General features: G+C 43.5%; 2 pseudogenes; one reads left to right on the top strand and one right to left on the bottom strand.

Annotated features, from left to right (window-relative positions):
• Window positions 1-10865: 10865 nt before the first annotated feature.
• Window positions 10866-10975, bottom strand: LOC141101855 (U2 spliceosomal RNA; annotated as a pseudogene).
• A 7092-nt stretch (window positions 10976-18067) lies between these two features.
• Window positions 18068-18186, top strand: LOC141101967 (5S ribosomal RNA; annotated as a pseudogene).
• Window positions 18187-19215: the final 1029 nt, after the last annotated feature.

The raw sequence follows: 19215 nt of genomic DNA, 5'->3' as shown, positions 1-19215 counted from the left end.
TGCTGTACTTGTAAGAATGGGAAATTGTCTTATATATTGTCTTTTGTATCGTTGTACAGTTTGTCTCATATATTGTCTTTATTTATGATGTATAAAGAGGAAAGATGTTCTGTAACCCATCACAACCAGGTGCTTGAAGTTTAGTTTGACTTCTCAATGTTCCGGTGGTGTGCCTTATACGTTGTATTATTATTTTTTCATACATTGTTATCTTACTGTTTGCCTTTTGTATGGTTGTACAGTTTTCTGCTGTACTTGTAAGAATGGGAATGTGTCAATTAATTTTTATCTTTATATTTGTATGTATAGAAAGGAAAGATGTTCTGTAACCCATTACAATCAGGTGTTTGAAGTTTAGTTTGACTTCTCAATGTTCTGGTGGTGTGCCTTATATGTTGTATTATTATTTTTTCATACATTGTTATCTTACTGTTTGCCTTTTGTGTGGTTGTACAGTTTTCTGCTGTACTTGTAAGAATGGGAATGTGTCAGTTAATTTTTATCTTTATTTTTGTATGTATAAAAAGGAAAGATGTTCTGTAACCCATTACAATCAGGTGTTTGAAGTTTGGTTTGGACATCCCCGTGGTCTTGGCAGTATGTTTTATATGTTGTGTTAATTTTCTTCTTACGTTGTTATCTTGCCATTTGTCTTTTGTATAATTTTTGTGCTGTACATGTAAGTATGGGAATTTGTCTCATATTTTGTCTTTATTTATGATGTATAAAAATGAAAGATGTTCTGTACCCATCGCAACCAGGTGTTTGAAGTTTAGTTTGGACTTCTCATTGGTCTTAGCGGCATGTTTTATATGTTGTGTTATTTTTCTTCTTACATTGTTATCTTGCAGTTTGTCTTTTGTACGGTTGTACACAGTGGCGGCCTGTCCATACGGGGCACAGGGGCACTGCCCCCCTATCCATGCGTCCGGCCCCCTAATCTACATGAAGGGCACCAGACACATGAATTCCAATGGGTTTTTTTTTTTTGTAAGCACGTAATTAAAGCCAGAGGCTCTAGGCTTCAAAAAAGGATGTGCTCGGGGCACAACACCCACTTGTGTGACAATAGCGAATGAATATTCGTTATTTTTACACTGATTCTCCTCCTGGACAATCAGAAAGCGGGTCATGAGACCCGTCACCCGATTGGCCAAAAGGAGAGGCGATCTGATTGACCGCCTAGGAGGAGGAGGGAGGAGATACATGGAGCACAAGCAAAAGAGAGGAGGGAGGAGATGCACATCGTGATGCAGGGGAAGAGGAGATACAGGGGAAGCTGCCGTGACCTAGATGGGGTTAGTGCGGGGCAGGGGACTGACCAGGGGGGGTGTGGCCTGGCAACTGACTGGGGGGGTTGGCTGTGGATGCATTGTTTAACCCCCCCAAAAAAAAATATACCACCAGCCGCCACTGGTTGTACAAACAGTTTGGTGCTGTACATGTATGTATGGGAATTTGTCTTATATATACTGAGATTGATTTACTAAAGAGAAATACACTGTGCACTTTGCAGGAGCAATTGCTCCAGAGGTTAGTAAATGAGCAGAAGCTCTGCTGACTTCCATTATCCAATTATGTGCAAGAACGCTGTTTTTTTTTTCCTTGCATGTGATTGGGTATTCTTTGCAAAGTGAACCTTTACCTCATACCTCATAGCTCTGGAGCAACTGCACCTTGTAAAGTGCACAGTTTTTTTGCCTTTAGTGAATCACCTCCTTAGTCTTTTGGATGCATAAAGGGGAAAAAATGTTCTGTAACCCATTACAACCAGGTTTTCCAAGTTTAGTTGGACTTCTCATTGGTCCTAGCCATATTTTTTATGTTATTTTTCTTTACAGTTTGTCTTTGATTTGGTTGTGCAAACAGTTTTGTGCTGTACATGCAAGTGTGGGAATGTGTCTTATATACAGTACAGTATATTACATTTATTTATGATGTATAAAGGGAAAGATATTCTGTAAACCAACCACAACCAGGTGTTTAAAGATTATTTGGACTTTGCATTGGTCTCTTGGTGATATGTTTTATATGTTGTGTATATATTTTTTTTCATACATTGTTATCTTACTGTTTTTCTTTTGCATGGCTGTACAGTTTTGTGTTGTACTTGTAAGAATGGCAATTTGTCTTCTATATATTATCTTTATTTTTGATCTATAAAGAGGAAAACCTGTCTGTAACCCATCACAACCAGGTTTTTGAAGTTTAGTTGGACTGTTCATTGGTCTTGGCATGTTTTGTATGTTTTGTTACTTTTTCTCCTACCTTGTTATCTTGCAGTTTGTCTTTTGTATGGTTGTACAAACCGTTTTGTGCTCTACATGTAAGGATGTGAATATGTCTTATAGAGTATATTTATTTTTGATGTTTAAAGACGAAAGATTTTCTGTAACCCATTACAACCAGGTGTTTGAAGTTTAGTTGTATACTGTTCATTGGTCTTGCCAGTTTGATTTATATGTTGTATTACTTTTGATGTATAAAGAAAAAAGATGTTCTGTAACCCATGGCAATCAGGTGCTTGATCTTTACTTGGACTGCATATTGGTCTTATGGTCTTATGGGCTGCACAACGTTAAAGGATAAAGAGCAAGGATCAGGATAAAGATGTTGGAACACTTTCATGCAGCTGATCTTTCACGTTCTGCCCTTTATTAATATCCTATATTCAGGGATGAGTGGCACAGTGGCTTAGTAGGTAGCATTTATGCCAGATAAAGATGAGCTTGGGTGTCCTCCAAACTCATCTCTAGTCGAACTCCAAACTCACGTTCCTCTTTTTTACTCTAGTGCGCTGTGGGCCAGGTCATTCTTGCAACTCACATAAATGAACCAGCTCACGGCAAATTGGAATAAAACAGAGCTTGAGTTCGGAGTTTGGCTAGACATGAGTTCAGAGGATGCCCAATATCATCTGTAATGCTGGGTGTTTGAAGTTTAGTTGGATTGCTCATTGGTCTTACAGGTTACACAGCATTGAAGGATAAAAAGCAAGAATTGGTGTAAAGGTTTTGGGCCATTGTTATGTAGGTGACTTCTCAAATTCTGCAATTTCCAGTTTCCTGTGTTCAGGTATGGGCGGCACAGTGGCTTTAGTGGTTAGCACCTACAGTATGCAAGTTGTTTGAAGTTAGGTTGGACTGCCTGTTGATCTTGGCAGGATGTTTTATATGTTATGTTATATTTGATGTATAAAGAGAAAAGTTCTGTAACCCATGTCAGCCAGGTGTTTGAAGTTTAACTGGACTGCTCAGAGGTCATACAGGTTACTCAGTGTTGAAGGAGAAAGAGCAAGGATGAGTAAAAAAGATTTTGGGCCACTTTCATGCCAGTGACTTTTCAAATTCAGAATTTTTTTTTTGCGGCTTCCTATATTCAGGTATGAGTGACACAATGGCTTAGTCTAGGTTCACATAAGCAAAAAAAGATCTGGAATTTCGGTGTATACTCTGCAATCTTGTGTTTATTGGCAGGTAACAAATGACAGCCACAAATGTGAACACGTTTCAGCCAAACTGGAAAAGTTCACACCTGAGCGATATGAAGTGTGTTTCCCGAATCGCTTCAACACCTCACTTTAAGAATCCCATTATATTCAGTGGTGCCATTTACACCTGAATATTGTGTTGCTTGTCTCTCAAAAAAGTGCATGAGCTTCTTTGGGACAGAGCTGTGCATTTTTGGTCTGTATAAACTGCAGTGGGAGCACCTGAAAAAAAAAAAAAGTTGCACTTTTTTTTGTTGCCTCTCTTCTTAGTAATCATCTTTCCATTGGCTAAAACAAAAATGCCGAAGCTTGAAAACAGAAACACTTGTAGATGCTCAAGTATGAAACTAAGGCTGGCCATACATGCAGGAAAGAAATTTGCATGATTCCCCCATTAACACAGATGGGTTGGGGGGAGCTGACCCCGCTGGGAGAAGACTATAGCAGCCGCTAGCAATAATTGCAAGATAATCCAGCAGTTGATCGATCAGCCAGCCTAACCTTAGTGGCTGACACTTATACTAGCTCTTTGAAGTTTCTTTGGACTTATTGTTTGGGGGTTGCATGGTGTCAACAGTCCATATTCCCATCACACACATGCCTGGAATGGGCTGTCAAAAGTATTGGGTGCTGCAGCCACCACCAACTGGATATTGGAGCATACACAACAGAATGTAAATATTCGCCAGCACACCTAAGATCTTCAATTGCGTCCAAGTGGTTTTTATTGAAGAAAGATCACATCACAAACAGTGTTTCAGAGCTGTGCAAGACCTCTTTGTCAGGCATGTGACACATCAAATGCCTGATGAAGGGGTCCTGCGTGGATCTGACAACGTTGCACTACACTGTTTGTGATGTGATCTCTCTTCAATAAAAACTGCTTGGAGGCGATTAAAGATCCTAAGTGTGCTGGAATATTTACATTCTGCATGGTGTCAAAGAAACAGAATAAGGTGAAATGGTGTTGGGGCGCTTTCATGAAGGTGACTTTTTAAGGTCTGCTGTTTTCAGTTTACTATATTCGGGTATAGGCAGCTCAGTGGCTAAGTGGTTAGCACTATACCAAGTGTTTGATGTTTAGTTGGACTGCTCATTTGTCTTGGGAGTTGCACAGTGTTGAAGGTTACAGGTATAAGGTGGCTTTCATGTAGGCACAACTTTTCAAATTCAGCTTCGCTTTCCTATGCCCAGGAATGGGTGGCATAGTTGCAGTGGTAGTTGTTAGCACGTATGTTGGTTTGAATCTCGGTCAGGACAATATCTGCTGGGAGTTTGCGTGTTCTCCCTGTGCTCACATTTGTTTCCTCCCACACTCCAAATGCATGCTTGTAGGTAAATGAGTCCATGTCTAAATTGACTCTTTCATATGTGAACAAGTTGGCTATGCACATTCTGTAAGCTGGTCCCAAGTCGAGCAATTGTGGAGGATTGAGTAAAGACCTGGCAAACTACCCTGTAAACAAAATTTGCTTAAAAAAATTCTGTGAACAAAGGCTTTCAATGGTATCAGACACGGTGCTCAGAGAGCTTGCCCATAGAATTTTTGAGCCTCAGATTTGACTGTATGGATGTATACATACATACATATTCAGTTATATTTTTCCAGCACAAACATATTAAGAATTGGAAGGGGCACTGAAAAGCCATCTTTTTAAATGGGTCCCAGCCCAAGTAAAAAAAATCCAGATAAACTTTTAGGTCTCGTTCACACTGGCGCAGAGGCTTGTACACTGTGAATTGGGTGAACAGACCTACCCACATGACCAAGTTTGACAGGTATACAGGGGAAGGTGCATAGGTGTGCGCCCCAAAGCTCAAACACATATGTGTGTGTGTGAATGTGTGTATACTGACAGTGTTAGTAGATCAGTGAATGGTGTCAGTAAGGCAGTGGACGGTGTCAGTCGTTTTTATTTTTATTTTGTATTATTTTTTACAATTTTAGCTTTTTTTACAACTTTTTAGGAGCCCCAGTAGGGGCCTTTGGTGGAATATAAGGGGTCTAAACAGGGGGAATCTGCACCACACGGGGTGATTAGGGTGTGCCCATGCACACCTGGCACACCCTGTGCGCACGCCTATGGGAAGGTGTGTGGCCCCAAATGTACTCTATCTGCATTCAGGACCATGTATTTGACACTGCATGCCTGTCAAGGTCAGCTGTGAAGGTGAGTCTGTACAGTCGCTGCATCTTCTTTCACTTACATATGCTGCCTGCACGGAGCTCCAGGTGGGGCACATTCACGTTGTACAGGCCTCTGTGTCCTAGGCACTGACCTATCTTCTATGGTTGGGTTCCATCAAATGATCTCAGCCCAACTCACAAGTAGATGAATTAAGGCTCATTAATCCTATGATGACCATGCAGACTATTCGGATGACCCCAAAGTGAAAGTGGGTTTAAAACCTCTAAAAAATGCTCATGCTATGTTTTTATTCATTGTATAACTAGTAGCTGTCTAAACAGCTGGCATTATCATTACAGAGTGTAGGCTGTGTGCTTATTTCAGAGGATGCGATTCAGTTCTGTTTAAGTACACCTGTCATGAAATATGCAGCGTGCCACTGCTGACCTCTTCTACTTAAAATGCTTGTTGCCTGAGTTTTTTATAGATATGCTGTGGCTTCAGCAGCATCTGACTCACTGATGAGGAACAAGTACATAAGATAAGGAGTTTAGATTTTTTTTTATTTACTTGTTGCTGCTTACTTGTACATGATCTACAGTGGAACCAACATACACTATATTACCAGAAGTATTGGGACACCTGCCTTTAAACACACATGAACTTTAATGGCATCCCAGTCTTATGCCCCGTACACACGGTCGGATTTTCCGATGGAAAATGTGTGATAGGACCTTGTTGTCGGAAATTCCGACCGTGTGTGGGCTCCATCACACATTTTCCATCGGATTTTCCGACACACAAAGTTTGAGAGCAGGATATAAAATTTTCCGACAACAAAATCTGTTGTCGGAAATTCCGATCGTGTGTACACAAATCCGACGGACAAAGTGCCACGCATGCTCAGAATAAATAAAGAGATGAAAGCTATTGGCCACTGCCCGGTTTATAGTCCCAATGTACGTGTTTTACGTCACCACGTTTAGAACGATCGGATTTTCCGACAACTTTATGTGACCGTGTGTATGCAAGACAAGTTTGAGCCACAATCCGTCGGAAAAAATCCTAGGATTTTGTTGTCGGAATGTCTGAACAAAGTCCGACCGTGTGTACGGGGCATTAGTCTGTAGGGTTCAATAATGAGTTGGCCCACCCTTTGCAGTTAAAAACAGCTTCAACTCTTCTGGGAAGGCTGTCCACAAGATGGACAGCTTTCCCTGACCTCATAAATGCTTTTCTGGAAGAATGGTCAAACCTTCCCATAGACACACTCCTAAACCTTGTGGACAGCTTGATCAGAAGAGTTGAAACTGCAAAGGGTGGACCAACTCAATATTGAACCATAAGGACTAAGACTGGGATGCCATCAAACTTCATGTGCATGTAAAGACAGGTGTCCCAATACTTTTGACAATATAGTGTATTTCCATTATGACAGCTGATACACTGCAGCTCAGCCAATGCCAGTGAACTGCGTTTTTATTCAATATTTACCCCCATTTCTGTCATTTAGGAGTCCAAAATAAGAAACAAGCAGATCACTGGTGATCATTCAGTTAAGTGCTTTAAATAATAAAAAACAATCTAAAAATATAAAATAAAAAAATAAAAAATAGTATAATATATAATGAAAAAAAAAATACTTTATTTTAATACATGTTTCATGGTAAGTAATATTTTGATCATCTGTAAAAGTTTTTTACTCTGGACTGGTACATTTTTTTTAAGCTTAAGCGAACCACACATGGAACGCTATGAATGTGTGTTTGCATGCATGACCTCAGAATGATGTTGTGTCATGCATTTTAAAAATGTGTGAATGCCATTGAGAATGTAAACCAACACTGTGTATGAGGGGCCCCCAGAACCTGAAGTGCCCCGGGGCCCCCCCCAAGGTCAAAATCTGGCTCTAGGCAGGACAGTGTCTACTGCCCATATAATTTATAATATGGTAGAAATCAGTGGTGGCTGGTGCTCAGTATTTGGGGGGGGGAACAAACCTGCCCCTCCTCACTCGCACAGCCGCCAGACCCCTCCCCGCGCATGGGAGACGGACTTACCGTGAGGAGGAATATGACACAGATCTGGGGCTGCTGCTCCTCACTCCAGGAGGAACCGGGAGGAGCCAGGGCTTCTCCTCCCAAGACTCTCTGGTCAATTGGGTCTCAGGACCCGCTTCCTGATTGTCCAGTAGGAGATTTTGGAAGAAAATAGCGACTATTAATTTGCTATTGTCACACAACTGGATGGGCTCAGGATGCAGTGCTCTGCGCCCCGAGCCCACCCTTTCTTGAAGCCAATTAGAGCCTCAGGCTCTAATCATGTTCTTTAAAAAAAAAAACGAAAAAAAAAAATTAAATCCATGCATGTAGATTAGGTTCCGGTGCATGGATTAGGGGGGCGGCGCCCCTTATGGACGGGCCACCACTTATAGAAATTGCTAGTCACAAACATGCTGCAGTCATTAAACCGCCCCATTTTCTAAGCTAGCTGTTTGACATGCATGCTATGGACCAAGTTGCTGGTGCGTCCTGACTTAATTATGGCGTGGCCCATGACCGAGACAGATCACGTGGTCCTCGTTACAAAAAAACATTCATTTCAGTGGTCACAACACAGTGAACTCACCAGTGCAATAGTGAGCCCTGGCTAAAGCTCACCACAGTACAGTATAGATTTAGTTTTAGCATATTTGAAGAAGATTGTACAGTCAGATTGTAACCTGTATGGTGAGCTTTTGTTGATTAAACTCTTTAAGACCATTTATATGGGCAGTCTGGTATCTCAGTTTATTATGTTGACGTTTGAAGTGATAATTACTGCCTTGGTTATAATTGCTTTTTTTAAGCTGGCAATGTGTTTGATGAATATTGTCATTATAGCTATAACAAAATGTCAGGATAAAAGAGTGTAGACAATGTTCTGTTTGCACATATTGTATTATAACAAACATTGTTATACAGACTAATGTATATACTGTATATCTTTTTCTTTACCTTTATCTGTTATAACTAAAATAAAAATCATATTTACATAAAAAGTACAGCTAGAAATCAATATGAGGACAGTTATTGGCCCCTAGGATCATTGGTTCAGAATTTCTGGCTATGGGCTTGTTCACACCAGTACCATCCGTTTAGGGCCCATTTAGACCAGTGCCATTGGGGTTGCATTCTCATCTTAGCATACCATTAATATGCGCAAATCCCAAACAGGGCAAGGAGATGTGTGTTAGAATGGTAAAAAATGTGCAAAGCTCAATGCTCAAAAAGGTTCACAAAGCTACTTTGGCGCATTTGTTTAATGTAGAGCGAAAAGATGCCAAAAAGTGCTTGCAAAAACGTGCTTTCCCAAGATGCTGCTTCCTCTGGATCAACTGGGGGTGAAGGATTGCGTATATGGGATTGTATTTTTTTTATGTTGAACTAGATGGATGTGTCTTTTTTCAACCTGACTAACTATATCAAAGGAATGGAGGTTGATAATAAATCTGCTGTAAGGGCCAGCCAACATCCCAAACTAGAATATGTATGTGGTTTCCCCTTATGGGCAGGACCTTAAAGGCATGGACTCGTAGAGCAAACAATATTATAAAAAATACAAATTTTATTAAATACTATACAAAAGAACATGTAAAATTGATACATACATATGGAAAAATCTCTATACAAAGTGGCTCTCAAATGCACAGTGTTCCAGAAAAGTCATGGAAGACTCTTCATACAAGGTATAAATATATAGCTGTAACAATGCATAAATGTTTCCTACGCATTACGGAGACACACCTCCTTCTTCAGGGATATTCAGATCGGCATTTAATTTAAGTGTGGTGATCTAAAATAAAAAAACATATCTTCAACGGAAAGTCACGCCCTCACAGTGTTCCTCCATCCACCCACCCAGTAGCAAAAAACAGATCAAGGCAAAAAACGAAACATATATATGTTGTTCTATACTCACTTGCCCAGAGGTAGTAACTGAGAGCAATGGATCACTGTAGAGTGGCCGAAATGGCCAAAGAGAGCAGGTAGATAAAAACAAGAAAAGTCTGGAAAAAGGGAGGAGAGCTTCCTGATTGCTGAGGGGGGAGTGTGGATGCAGCGATCCCCTAGGTGCAGCCTGGGACTGTGGCAGCAGGAGACTAGGAAATAGAGTGGGTAGAATAAAAAAAACTTTTTTTCTTTTATTGAAAGCCCATGGCGTGAATAACACACCCAAAAAACTTCACCCGGTGCCAAAAAAATGTGCACACACATAAAGAGTGAACACAAAAAAGTGCAACGGGTACACAGACGTGGCAATTCCCTGATTCCCCCGGGGCATTAGGCTCCAGACGGGGACAAGGGTACTTATAGTGGTCCATCTGGCCGAAACCAGGCGGACCCCATTCTCTGGAGGGCCTGCCGAAAAAGAACTCACCCAAGTACTAGGTGAGGCTCCCCCAAAGGGAGACCCCATGAGAGAGGGCGAACTAAGCCAAAAGGCCATGTCCACCCCCTCCCAAGACTTTCATTGCTGGACCGAGGACCCGCATCCCTACTCATCACACAGTGCAACAAACTGTGTACAAACATAAAAAGACAAAAAGTGACAAACATAGGCATCAATTAAATAAAATAAATAAAAGAATCTGGGAAGGGATAGTGAAGAGGAGAGTGAAAAAAGTGGCCATTGTGTAATACAATGACCAGGCCCTCCGGCCAGGAATAAAAAATTCCTCTGGTCCCAGCCAAAAGGCCCGGCCCAAGAGGCAGGTGCTTAAGAAAGCGTGTTTTATGGTGCAGTGACCGTGGTGCCTCAAATCAAAGTGACTGCCACTCACAGTGATTTTTTGCCACCCCAGGACTACCACTCCAGGGGCACATACTCCATAGGCTTTCAAACCCAACCCTGACCAACAGCCCAGACCACAGCAGCCCCCGCTCCTGGCAGAAAGGCATGAAGTTAAGGCAGCTTGGTGAGAGCCCTTTACCATCAGGCTCCACCAATTACAATTTGGGTAGATACTAACCATTTCCCACCTCCCAAAGGAGGAGTAAGCGTTCTCTCACGAATAACTGTCCGTAGCTAGAGCTACCCCAATCTAGGCCAGAAGGCCAGGGACCCGACCCTCCAGCCAGACCCATGTGCAGCACCCATCCTCACCAGGAGGTCCCTTCTAGACAGGTTGGGTCGGCCCGCTGGAGCCCCCATGGGTATCCAGACGCTGACTTTTCCTTATCTGTCTGTCCAGGTCCAATCACACCATTGGATTTGCATGTGCCCTTCCCTCTATGGTCGGTACAACATCGCCTCCTCTGGCAACTGATAAGAACAGATACTACACTTGATCTTAGCCAAAAGGCCGAGAAGCGATATGACTTTTTGGCCAAACAGCTCCTGCATCCAATTAGATGCAGGCACTGTTTGGGTATTCTGAATACTGCAACCCTGCATGGGGAATTCTCGATCCGTGCTGGCAGTGGATGGATGAATCTGTTAGATTTCTTTTGTTCAGCCCGCAGGCTGGATTAGAGGAATCTATACATATATGGCCAGCTTAAGGGTCTATGCACACTGACTTAAGCCTGGGTTCACACCATCATTGCATGCGGCTCACAGCAGGGGTCTGACTGCAGTGGTAATATTAGATGGTAAGCTCCTCCTAATTTTTTCTAAGGAGCCTATCTGAAATGTTTTGGCAAAACAGCTCCTGCATCCAATCAGATATTGATTGGGTATTTTGAATACTGCTGCCCTGCGGGGCAATAGTCCACCCGTGCTATTAGTGTATGGATGAATCTGTTAGATTTCTTTTGTTCAGCCTGCAGGCTGGATTAGAGGAATCTATACATATACACTGCCTTGCAAAAGTATTCACCCCCCTGGCATTTTTTGTGTTTTGTTGCCTCACAACCTGGAATTAACATGGATTGTTTGAGGATTTGCATCATTTAATTTACAGAACATGCCCACAACTTTGAAGATGTTTTTTTTTTTTTTTTGTGAAGCAAACAACAAATAGGACAAAATAACAGAAAAAATCAATGTGCATAACTATTCACCCCCCTAAAGTCAGTACTTTGTAGAGCCACCTTTTGCGGCTATCACAGCTCCAAGTCGCTTTGGATAAGTCTCTATGAGCTTGCCACATCTTACCACTGGGAATTTTGACCATTCCTCCTTGCGAAACTGCTCAAGCTCCTTAAAGTTGGATGGTTTGCGCTTGTGAACAGCAATCTTTTAGTCTGACCACAGATTTTCTATTGGATTGAGGTCTGGGCTTTGACTAGGACATTTCAAAACATTTACATGTTTCCTCTCAAACCACTCAAGTGTTGCTTTTGCAGTGTGTTTGGGGTCATTGTCCTGCTGGAAGGTGAACCTCCGTCCTAGCCTCAAATCACACGCAGAGTGGTACAGGTTTTGCTCAAGAATATCCCTGTATTTAGCACCATCCATCTTTCCCTCAACTCTGACCAGTTTCCCAGTCCTGACTGCTGAAAAACATCCCCACAGCATGATGCTTCCACCACCATGTTTCACTGTGGAGATGGTGCTCTTTGGGTGATGTGATGTGTTGGGTTTGCGCCAGACATAGCGTTTTCTTTGATGACCAAAAAGTTAAATTTTAGTCTCATCAGACCAGAGCACCTTTCTCCATATATTTTTGGAGTCTCCCACATGCCTTTTCACAAACACAAAACGTGCCATTTTTTTTTTGCTGAAAGTAATGGCTTTCTTTCTGTGCTGCCTCTCGGACTAATGCCCTCCTTGCCAGGTCCGTGAGGTTTGGTGTGCGGCCGTCTCTTGGCAGGTTTGCTGTTGTGGCATGTTCTTTCCATTTGGTTATGATAGATTTGATGGTGCTCCTAGGGATCATAAAAGATTTGGATATTTTTTTATAACCTAACCCTGACTTGTACTTCTCAACAACATTGTCCCTTACTTGTTTGGAGAGTGCCTTGGTCTTCATGGCAGTATTTGGTTAGTGGTGCCTCTTGCTTAGGTGTTGCAGCCTCTGGGGCCTTTCAAAAAGGTGTGTATATGTAATATATATGTAATGACAGATCATGTGACACTTAGATTGCATACAAGGGGACATCATTTCACTAATTATGTGACTCCTGAAGGTAATTGGTTGCACCAGAGCTTTTTATGGGCTTCATAACAAAGGGGATGATACATACGCACATGCCAATTATCAGTCTTTTATTTCCTCTTTATTACTTCACCAACTTAGACTATTGTGTTCTGATCCATCACATATATATATAACATTGAACTAAAGGCCGTAATATAACAAAATAGGTAAAAAGCCAAGGGGGTGAATACTTTTGCAAGGCGCTGTATGGCTAGCTTTAGGGTATAGCTGTGTTATCTCACAGCCTTGGAGTTATGGATCCGAATCCAACTGCGGTCACTATCACTATAGAGCAGGGGTCTCCAACCTTTCTAACAATGGGCCAGTTTACTGTCCTTCAGACTTTAGAGGGGCTGGACTGTGGCCAGTGTTAAAATGTTCTGGTGTCAGTAACAATACCCCATCATTGGTGTCAGTGGGAGGTATAGTGCCCCACTCTTGGTGTCAGTGGGAGGTATAGTGCCCCACTCTTGGTGTCAGTGGGGGGAATAGTGCCCCACTCTTGGTGTCAGTGGGAGGAATAGTGCCCTACTGTTGGTGTCAGTAGAAGGAATCATGCCACATTGTTAATGTCAATGGGAGGAATAGTGCCCCCTCACTGGTGTCAGTGGGAGGAATAGTGCCCACAGGGTCCGGATAAAGGCAAGCAAAGGGCCGCATCTGGCCCCCGGGCTGCAGTTTGGAGACCACTGCTATAGAGCCTGTATGTTGCTCCTTTGTGCATTTGTATGCCCAGCCTATCATTAGACTGGATTTTGATTTGCCCTACGTAAGCTTTGACTGCAGTGGTAATATTAGATAGTAAGCTCCTTAGGGGCAAGGGGTGATGTGTTTAATATTATTTCATAGAACGCTGCAATATGTTGACATTATATAAATGTGTAAAATTTGTCTTTTTTATTTTTCAATATTCGCTTGCCCCCACCTAAGAAAAGCTCAAAAGAATTCTACAATTGGGGCATCGTGTATTGCTGAAATGCCCTTGATCATAAACAAAGATTGTACTCTGCTTGGCTGTTTTTTATGACTGCTGTGTGTAAGTGATACTGTGGAGGAGACAGAGCAATGAACAGAATAAAATGAAAGGTCGTACAGAGAGAGGAGAGAGAGAGAAAAAAAAAAAACAGCGATCAGCAGAAAAAGCTGTGCCTGCACTGAGTAATGCTTTTTAACTTGATCACATTCTGTCCTATTGTGTATATTAATGTTGTGTACCTGCCAGGCCGGCTATAAATACAATCCTAACGCTTTAGTTTCTACCAAAACAGGAAATAAAATCCCTCCTCCAGTTCTGTCTCACATAACTGGCTCTTCCCAATCTTCTTGTGCAATTTAGTGAAATAAGGTCACGCCAGATCAGCAACTCCCATTTAAAACCTTTAAACTTCACACACGTGGTAAGAATTTTTTTCTTTCACTTAAGTTTTAACATATGTTAGGCCAAGGGTTAAAGTATACTAAAACAGAGGCACTGGGATTAATTAGTGCCGGAGGGAAAAAAGCCCAGTCTATGGGCTCACGTACACAGTCGATCAAGGCCATACACTGCCCAGATCAGTGTATTTCTGTAATAGGTGTTCGACCAGGTGATTCCGTATGCTGCCCTGGATTTGAACTGTCTGTGTATGGGGGCGCACATTCGTCCCTAACCGCAGGTAATCACTCTATGCTCAAATAAATGTGGGCAGTGTCAGCTTGTCATTGGTTTGTACAGGCTTCTGATTTGCTGATTTGGGCGGTGTATATCACTAATCGGCCATCTACTACGACCGATCTTATAACCGAGTAGTTATGGATGTGCCCTGATTTGGGTGGTGTATATTACTAATCGGCCATCTACCACAACTGACCTTATAATCGAGTATTTATGGGAAGTGCATGCAGCTGTTTTTGCTATTACGATTGTTACTTGTACTAGCAATCAACTCCACACATTTGAAGCATTAGACTATCATTAGGGATTAATTGCAACACTCCAGTATTCCCTACGTGTGATGATTGATGGTTAATCACTAGCAATTAATTGCGGGTGATTTTGGTAGCATGATTGCATTAGCAAAAATTGCCCACGTGCGCACAGCCTTAGGGTTTACATAGAATTGGTCAGATTGTCCATGTAGAGAAAAGTCCCAGGTTCTCATAAAACACTCATCCCCCCCCACACACATATATACTTCTCTGCATGGCTACCCTACTTTCTCTCCTCTGAAGTACCTGCCATCATCCTAGGTGACTTTAACATTCCAATCAATGTTAATACTGCAACCACTTCTCAACTACTCAACCTAACCTCCTCTTTTAACCTAACACAATGGAGACAAACCAACACTCACTTCAACAGCAATACTCTCGAGCCCGTATTCTCTCATCACTGCACTCCCTGCAACCTCTCTAACACCCCTTTTCCTCTCTCTGACCACAACCTTATCTGTTTCACACTCCTTGTCTCCTACCTCCCATGCTGCCAACCCACAAACCACTACCCACAGAAACCTTCGCTACCTCAACCCTTCCTTTCTTCATTCTGCTATTGATGGCCTTTACGAAAAAATTGCACCCCTGTCCTGCCCAGACCTAACCACTTCCATCTACAACACCACGTCGTTATCCTCCCTAGATGTACTTGCTCCTCTTTCTACACGCAGAGCTAGGCCCCATCTGCCACAACCCTGGCAAGCAGACGACACCAGAAGCCTCAATAGACGTAGCCATGCTCTTGAGCGAGCATGGCGTAAATCTAAATCCCTGCAAGACTTTACCCTCTACAAATCTGCCCTTTTCAAATACAACTCCTGCCTCCACACTGCTAAACAAACCTACTACAACACTCTCATCAAAACCCTCTCATCCAAATCTCGTCAACTCTTTTCTACCCTTAATTCCTTCTTCACCCCCCCTGCCCCCACCCACCAAATTGCTTACCGCTCAACAGATTGCCAACCATTTAAAAAGCAAAATCGACACAATTCGCGAGGAGATATCCAGCATTCACCTTCCAACCCTACCCAACACCACACTCAATACAGGCATACCCCACGTTTAAGTACACAATGTGGTTTATTTACTAAAGCTGGAAAGTGCAAAATCAGGCTCACATCTGCATAGAAACCAATGAGGTTCTAACCCCAGCTTGTTCAATTAAGCTTTGGGAATACAACCTGGAAGCTCATTGGTTTCTATGCAGAAGTGAGCCTGATTTTGCACTTTCCAGCTTTAGTAAATAAACCTCATTGTGTACTTAAAAGTGGGGTATGCCTGTACTCTCCTCCTTCTGCCCAGTTACCACTGACAAAGTTAATAAACTCCTCTCCATGGCCCACCTCACCACCTGTCCCCTGGACCCTGTCCCCTCACAATTACTGCGACCACCTTCCCACTCTATCCTAAAATCCCTAACCCACATCTTCAACCTCTCCCTCGACTCCGGCACCTTTCCTTCCCCGCTCAAACAAGCACTGGTTAACCCCATACGTAAAAAAACCCTCACTAGACCCCACCTGTTTGAATAACTTAAGACCCATCTCCCTGCTCCCATTTGCCTCCAAGCTCATGGAATGCCTTGTCCATGACCGAATGAGTCGCTTCCTCACAGACAACAACCTTCTCGACCCCCTACAGTGCGGCTTCCATCCACAACATTCCACTGAAACTGCCCTACTAAAACTCACCAGTGACCTACTAACTGCTAAAACCAATGGCCGATTCTCCATAATCATACTCTTATGCCGTGTACACACGACCGGACTTTCCATCAGAATAGACTCCGACGGTCTTTCCGACGGAGTTCCACTGAAATGGACTTGCCTACACACGATCACTCCAAAGTCCGATCGTTTAGAACGCGATGACGTACAACGGGATTAGAAACAGGAAGTTCAATAGCCAGTGGACAATAGCTGCCCTTGCGTTGTTTTTGGTCCGTCGGAGTAGCATACAGACGAGCGGTTTTCCCGATAGGAACTGATAGGAAACATGTTCTATTTCTAGGTCCGTCAGAATTTTAGAAAGAAAAAAGTCAGATGAAGCCCACACACGATCGGAATGTCCGAAGGAATGATTCCGTCGGACCTTTTCTGCCAAAAAATCCGGTCGTGTGTACGCGGCATTAGACCTCTCTCCTGCCTTCAACACAGTTGACTACCTTCTCCTCCTCAGCAAACTACTCTCCCTTGGCCTCCCTGATTCTGCTTTATCCTGGTTCTCCTCCTACCTATCTCAGCGCACTTTCAGTGTCACTTACAACTCCATCTCCTCCACGCCTCTTCCTCTTTCTGTTGGGGTACCCCAAGGCTCTGTCCTTGGGCCCCTCCTATTCTCGCTCTATACCTCTTCCCTGGGCCAGTTGATAACCTCCCATGGCTGAATACCATTACCAATACCACCTCTATGCTGACAACACCCAGATCTATCTCTCCACTCCTCAACTCACCCCCTCGATCTCCTCACGGATCTCAAACTTACTGAATGACAAACTCAATCTTTCTAAAACTGAGCTTGCTATATTTCCTCCTTCCTGGTCCCCCCCCCCCATGAGTTTACCATTAAGATCAACAGCACAACCAATGGTCCCTCCACACATGCCAGGGTGCTGGGTGTAATCCTTGACTCTGACCTCTCCTTTAGCCCCCCCATCCAATCACTGGCTAAATCCTGCCGCCTTATCCTCCACACAATCTCCAGAATTCGACACCCTTCCTGACTGACACCACAAAGCAACATTGTAAAGCGCTGCGTAAACTGTTGGTGCTATATAAATTGTGTATAATAATAATGATAATATATACATTTACCGATACTCGCCTTTTCTAAACTCCTTGTTACTCCGTATGTATGGCAGAGTCTTTGGAAGTGCTTCAGGAATAAGGGAGCTTGTGACATTCTCCCCTACCCCCTTCAAGATGCAGTGCTTGGGCCTGAGTAGCTATTTAAAAAAAGGAATAGAAATGAGCGGCACTAGCGAGCCTTAAATCATCCAAGTGTGATCTAAGTATTCTATCTTACACCCAAAAAAACACATACAAAATAAGATCATGCAATAAACAGTAAACATATTATGAAATCTCTTTGCCAATGTATAAAGTCCACACTTTAGTGTTCCACTTCAAAACAGTCCATCTTTGCGCGTTTCACCCATACACAGGTGTAATCAGGAAGCCTATGACCACATCACCCTGAATGTTCCTGATCTCGGAGGTTAAGTAGGGTTGGGCCTGGTTAGTACTTGGATTGGAGAGCACCTGGGAATACAAGTTTTGTAGGCTTTTTAGGTTTTCATTGGTTATTTTTTGTCCAAAGGCCCAAGTTTAAGAAGGTTGAGGGCTCCACTGGTGGGGTCACATCACCCTGAATGCACCCTATCTCGTCTGATCTAGGAGGCTAAGCAGAGTCGGGCCTGGTTAGTACTTGGATAGGAGACCGCCTGGGAATACCACGTGCTGTAGGCTTAGGACCTTCCTGATGATGCCTGTTTATAGGTGAAAGGTGTAAAGGGTTATGGCTTCCTCTGCAGCGACCAGGAAAAAGAGAAAAAGAGCTGTGCGCGGCACTTGTCACTTGCCTGTTATGGAAGAACTGGTCCGCGGTTTTCTGGAGAGAGCGGAGAGTCGAGGGGATGAGGACTGGTTGCGCCACTGCTTAGAGCTGCCTGTGGCGGAGGAGGACCAGCGTGGTGTGTCTGAGCCTGCGGGAGGAGCGGAGGTCATCAGCATGGAGGTGGAGCCCAGGAGTCGCCCTGGGCAGAAGAGGAAACCCTGCTCGCAGTCCCCTGCAAGAAGGAGGGGCAGAAACACGAGACCACGGGTGGAGAGACCTGGAAGAATGGCGCCGCCCGCCTCTGCGGGCAACGGGCAAAAGGCGCGGCTTCCCCTCAGCTGTTGACTCCTCAGAGTTACCTGGTCCCAGGTACACTATTCAGCATGCTGCAGCCGGGTCCTAGTGCTCTAGCACCAGATCCTGCACCAGCTGCACAGGGTGAGTTTTTGCTGCATAATGTTATTCCTGATATCCTGGTTTACCTGTCTGCAATTTCTTCTGTGCTCTCTGCTGCTAGGATTCCTATTTGTAGGTTTCCCTGCTGCTACAGCTGCATTCTCCTCTGGGTCTGCCTCTGTTTCTTTTCCTACTTCTAATGTCACTGCTCCTGTGTCACCAAGCCATTTAGGTAGCACACTACACAGTGCAGATTTACACTTGCCCACGGGGTCAGTTAGATTGTCAGTGCCTGAAGCTAGTATGAAGGAAATGATGTCTTAGAGCCCTTTCACACTAGGGTGGGGGCGGCGTCGGCGGTAAAACGCCGCTATTATTAGCGGCGTTTTACCGTCAGTATGCGGCCGCTAGCGGGGCGGTTTTACAACCCGCTAGCGGCCGAGAAAGGGTTAAATACCACTGCAGAGGCACTTTGCCGGCGGTATAGCCGCGCGGTCCCATTGATTTCAATGGGCAGGAGCGGTAAAGGAGCGGTATACACTCCG

The sequence above is a fragment of the Aquarana catesbeiana genome, linkage group LG06 (assembly GCF_042186555.1).
Source record: "Aquarana catesbeiana isolate 2022-GZ linkage group LG06, ASM4218655v1, whole genome shotgun sequence".
Taxonomy (NCBI): Eukaryota; Metazoa; Chordata; class Amphibia; order Anura; family Ranidae; genus Aquarana; species Aquarana catesbeiana.
This window is presented reverse-complemented; position numbering and strand designations above follow the sequence as displayed.